This window comes from Tachysurus fulvidraco, chromosome 21 (genome assembly GCF_022655615.1).
Source record: "Tachysurus fulvidraco isolate hzauxx_2018 chromosome 21, HZAU_PFXX_2.0, whole genome shotgun sequence".
NCBI classification, from domain to species: Eukaryota; Metazoa; Chordata; class Actinopteri; order Siluriformes; family Bagridae; genus Tachysurus; species Tachysurus fulvidraco.
This window is the reverse complement of record NC_062538.1, coordinates 84,455-90,000: the sequence shown is the minus strand read 5'-3', so window position 1 is coordinate 90,000 and position 5,546 is coordinate 84,455. Positions and strand designations below refer to the sequence as shown.

The 5,546-nt window shown below is 42.0% G+C and overlaps 1 protein-coding gene across 3 annotated transcripts in view; it reads left to right on the top strand.

Moving 5' to 3' along the window:
* The window catches only part of rbm27 (RNA binding motif protein 27), a 14,130-nt gene extending 13,435 nt beyond the window's left edge, over positions 1-695 (top strand). For all 3 annotated transcript variants that reach the window (XM_027154366.2, XM_027154367.2, XM_027154368.2), the window contains one exon: positions 1-695. This exon is cut by the window's left edge and continues 138 nt beyond it. The gene's annotated coding sequence lies outside the window, so the exon portion shown is untranslated.
* Positions 696-5,546: the final 4,851 nt, after the last annotated feature.

The window sequence follows — 5,546 nt, the reverse complement described above, 5'->3', positions numbered from 1 at the left end:
TTAAGAAGCTTATTTAAGTCTGTAAAAATTTTCCAGAACTGGTTTTCAGTATTTTTAGAGTTTGGATTACAGTGTGGTGGACAGGGATGGACAGTGTGGTGGACAGGGATGGACAGTGTGGTGGACAGGGATGGACAGTGTGGTGGACAGGGATGGACAGTGTGGTGGACAGGGATGGACAGAGATGGACAGTGTGGTGGACAGGGATGGACAGAGATGGACAGTGTGGTGGACAGGGATGGACTGTGATGGACAGTTGCTCTGTTAAAGACTAGATGAATGTGAGTTATCTAGAACATGTTTCTTTTATTCTAAACCTTCAGCATAAGTTACTCAGTTGATACTTTTGCTGAGACAGAAATTAACGTTAACTAATTGAATATTGTTTCACTGTGATTGGTCTGACATCAGTAATTATTTTATGACTACTGTGAAGATTTTTGGAATCTGCCCACAAACCTAAATGGTGTGAGAAATCTAAATATATATCTAATCCATTACGACCCCAACAGTTTGTTATTCCTCTTCTAGCTTCCAGATTTGTGCTGCCACTTGATGTAAATATGAACTCATGTCTGTGTGTCTGTGTGTGTGTCTGTGTGTGTGTCTGTGTGTGTGTCTGTGTGTGTGTCTGTGTGTGTGTCTGTGTGTGTGTCTGTGTGTGTGTCTGTGTGTGTGTCTGTGTGTGTGTCTGTGTGTGTCTGTGTGTGTGTCTGTGTGTGTGTCTGTGTGTGTGTCTGTCTGTGTGTCTGTCTGTGTGTCTGTCTGTCTGTGTGTGTGTCTGTCTGTGTGTGTCTGTCTGTGTGTGTCTGTCTGTGTGTGTCTGTCTGTGTGTGTGTCTGTCTGTGTGTGTGTCTGTGTGTGTGTCTGTGTGTGTGTGTCTGTGTGTCTGTCTGTGTGTCTGTCTGTGTGTGTCTGTCTGTGTGTGTCTGTGTGTCTGTGTCTGTGTGTGTGTCTGTGTGTCTGTCTGTGTGTGTGTCTGTGTCTGTGTGTCCGTATGTGTGTGTGTCTGTGTGTCCGTATGTGTGTGTGTCTGTGTGTCCGTATGTGTGTGTGTCTGTGTGTCCGTATGTGTGTGTCTGTGTGTCCGTATGTGTGTGTGTCTGTGTGTCCGTATGTGTGTGTGTGTGTGTGTGCGTATGTGTGTGCGTATGTGTGTGTGTGTCTGTGTGTCTGTGTGTGTGTGTGTGTGTGTGTCTGTGGCAAGCACAAACGTCTTCCCCTGAGTTGTGTTTATATCTAAAACCATAAGGATCTTTGGACTGGAGTCGAACAGATTATTGTTATTTACCAAGGAAATCTTAACGGTGGTGTTTTAAGTGTTAACATTTAGAATTATCTTGTTTTGTTTTGACCTTACACTATTAGAGGACCGCTAACTTTTTACAAGATTTCTGATTATTTTTTGTACATTTTGTAAATGGTTGTAATAGTAATGACTGTTTGCTTTATTATTTTATTAGCCATTAGAACCAATGGCACAATGTTCCGATCCTTCACTGCTTGGGTGTTTGTTTTTGTTTTGTTCTTTTTTTTTTTAACTTGTAAAATAAAAAAAATGCATCTACAGATCAGAACATTTAGGTATTAGAAGTCAAATCTTCTATTTTCGTTTAAAAAGTCTCAGATTGTCAAATTTCAAGAAACAGGATAAACATTTAGACTGTTTGAGTAACTGCTCCTACACCATGTTGTGTACAAAGTTTACTGTAAACTGGATCTTTATTATTGTTTATATATTTGAGGCTTTATAGATGTATTTTTCTTTTTTCTCTGCTTGTAAAAATGGATTTCAAACTCAGTTAATTATTAATAAAGGCAAAGGAATGGGAAAAAATTAAGAATAAAAAAAAAACAACAAAGTCCAATTGGCACTAATATGAATAGTACAACTTCTAAAAAAAAAAAAAAAAAAGATGGAGAAGAAAAAGATTTGATAATCCATTCCAACAATAACCTCGTGAAAATGTTGTCCAGTCTGTTCTTTTCTCTGTTTCTCTGTGGACAGTCAGGAGGTCATCTTGTGCTCTCAGCAGCGTCAAACACTGATGTGTGTGTTTCAGAATCAGAATTTATGGTTTTCTCGCTGAGAAGAAGTTAGATTAGTTTTTTAATTATTTTATTGTAGACGAGCACAGTACTGTTTGTAGACATTGAACAGTAACCCAGAGCCACATCCATTAACATCTTGGAGATAAAGGGGAGGTTTGATATTGTCCTGTAGTTGGACAGCTGGCTTTGGGTCGCGGTTGGGTTTTTAATCAGAGGTTTGATAACCGCTAACTTAAAGATATGCCAACAGTTTGATATGATGGTGCTTCAAACATGGATGTATAGTCATTTCAGTCCATACAGTTTTGTGTGTGTGTGTGTGTGTGTGTGTGTGTGTGTGTGTGTGTGTGTGTGTGTGTGTGTGTGTGTTGTGCTCGGTACAGCTCAGTTATTGAGGAGTCTCTTGGCTTGTGAAAAGAAACTTACACTGTCTGGTCGTGAGGCCCAATATCTTTCGGTACCTTTTTCCAGACGGCAGGAGGGTGAAGAGTGTGTGGGGTAAAGAGTGTGTGTGAGGAGTGTGTGGGGTAAAGAGTGTGTGTGAGGAGTGTCTGCTGTTGGCTTTGCGGATGCAGCGTGTGGTGTAAATGTACATGATGGAGGGACGAGAGACTTCAATGATCTTCTCAGCTGTCCTCGCTATCCACTGCAGGGTCCTGTGATCCTTTATGGTCCAGTTCCCAAACCAGTCAGTGATGCAGCTGCTCAGGATGCTCTCAATATTCCCTCTGTAGAACATGGTCAGGATGGGGGGAGGGAGATGTGCCTTTCTCAGCCTTCGTAGGAAGTAGAGATGCTGCTGGGCTTTCTTGGTGATGGAGCTGGTGTTGAGTGACCAGGTGAAGTTCTCTGCTAAATGAACATCTTGGCGTTCTCTACTGATGATCTGTAGATATTCAGGAGGGAGTGGTCGCTCTGTGCTCTCCTGAAGTCGACAACCATCTCTTTAGTTTTATTGCTCATTGCTGCACAGTCGTGAGTCTGCAAGGTGAACAGCAGTGGACTGAGCACGCAGCCCTGAGGGGCTCCAGTGCTCAGTGTGGTGGTGCTGGAGATGCTGTTCCCGATCCGGACTGACAGGTTTACAGTCCCAGGCTCAGCTTCCCAATCAGGTGCTATTGAATGCTGAACTGAAGTCTATGAACAGCATTTGTACATAGGTGTCTTTATTGTCCAGGTGGGTGGGGGCTAAATGAAGGGCTGTGGCAATGGCATTGTCCATGGAGCGGTTTGAACGATATGTTCTGCGCATTCCCTGAGCACCCTGCCAGGAATGTTGTCTGGTCCAGCAGGCTTCCATGGGTTAACTCTGCATCAAGTTCCTTGAAGGCTAGGTCTCTGGTCTTCAGCAGCGCACTTTAGCAGTCATTCACGGCTTCTGGTTGGAGCGTGTGGAGATGGTCATGTCATCAATGCACCTGCCGATGTAGCTGGTCACTGATGCCATGTACTCCTCCAAGTTGACGGAGAAATAAAGTATGTGTACTATGTACCCAATTGACTTTCAGAGTCTAGTTCCTCTCAAGGTTTCTTCCTCATCATTTCGGGGAGTTTTTCTTCACCACCACCACCTCAGACTTGATCAATAGGGATAAATGTTAGAGATAAATAGTAACACAATCGTGGATACACTCTAGATTCACTTATCAGTAAGGGTCTAAACATTTACATTTACAGCATTTGGAAGACGCCCTTATCATCTCATCCATTGTTATTAAGGATGTAGCACCACCTGTTCACTTCTGTATTTTCTCTGATATACTGATCTCTGCTGCCACTTAATCTAGATCTGTCTCTATCAGAAAGAGATGCCTTAATGAGCACTCTAGTGCACACTCACTCACTCACTCACTCATTTTCTACCGCTTTATCCAAACTTCTCGTGTCACAGGGAGCCATCGGGCATCGAGGCAGGATACACCCTGGACGGAGTGCCAACCCATCACAGGGCACACACACACACACTCTCATTCACTCACGCAATCACACACTACGGACAATTTTCCAGAGACGCCAATCAACCTACCATGCATGTCTTTGGACCGGGGGAGGAAACCGGAGTATCCGGAGGAATCAAGAATCTATTTAGAATTGAATTTAAAGCACTTTTACTCATTTATTAATCACTCAATGGCCAAGGACCTAAATTCATTGCAGATCAGATCATTCTGGATGCATCCAATCAGATCATTAGGATGGAGTCAGTTAGAGATACCAAGGGTTCACACCCAACAAGTGGAATCTGCTTTTAGCTTTTCTGCAGCTTTTCCTGCAGCTGGGATCAGCTTCCAGAAAATAGTGTGCTAAAACTTTAGCCACATTTAAATCTAGACTCAAAACTCATCTTAGCTGTGCATTTTCTGAATGAGCTTCTTACTTTTTAAAAGTTTTTAAATTTCTTGTTTTATTGATGATTATTGTTTTAGGATTATTTTACTTTCTTTTATGTAAAGCACTTTTTCATACCATTGTGTAAATAAACTTGTCTTGCCTTAATTTTAATTACTTCTATAAAGCTGCTTTGAGACAATGTGAATTGTTAAAAGCTCTATACAAATAAATTAAACTGAATGAATATTCTGGTGAATAATGATTAAGTTTAATGAGCCTCATCTTAAGGTTTTATTGAAGAAGATAAATTAGGAATATTTTGACACAAGGTTTGTTTTTTAGGGAAAACAAATTTATGAACCATAAAAAGGGAATAAAATGTTTATAAGGCCATCATTAAAAATAGTCTTCTTTGCCGTCACCCGACCGACCGTCAATTTAGGACCGACTCTTTTTCTTTTTCTTCTTTTTTTTTTACTTTAAGTCCGACCGACTTCCGGTTGTAAATTTGCGTTAAGACCGACCTTTTTTTTTCCAAAAAACGAATACAAAAGTAATAAAATAATATTAACGGGTTCGGGCGGGTCAGGGTATATTCTGTGTCAGGGTATATTCTGGGTCAGGGTATATTCTGGGTCAGGGTATATTCTGGGTCAGGGTATATTCTGGGTCAGGGTATATTCTGGGTCAGGGTATATTCTGGGTCAGGGTATATTCTGGCAAACGGTTTCCCTATTGCGGTTTCGTAGCGCAAATGTGCATGTTCTCCCCGTGCCTCGGGGGTTTCCTCCGGGTACTCCGGTTTCCTCCCCCGGTCCAAAGACATGCATGGTAGGTTGATTGGCATCTCTGGAAAATTGTCCGTAGTGTGTGTGTGAGTGTGAGTGAATGAGAGTGTGTGTGTGTGTGTGTGTGAGTGTGTGAGTGAATGAGAGTGTGTGTGTGCCCTGTGATGGGTTGGCACTCCGTCCAGGGTGTATCCTGCCTCGATGCCCGATGACGCCTGAGATAGGCACAGGCTCCCCGTGACCCGAGAAGTTCAGATAAGCGGTAGGAGATGAATGAATGAATGAATGAATGAATGTTGGTTGTTAGTCTTTTTCTCTGATGATTACATTCAATAAATTCTATAGGCATAGTTCATAAAATGTCAAAAGTGTGGC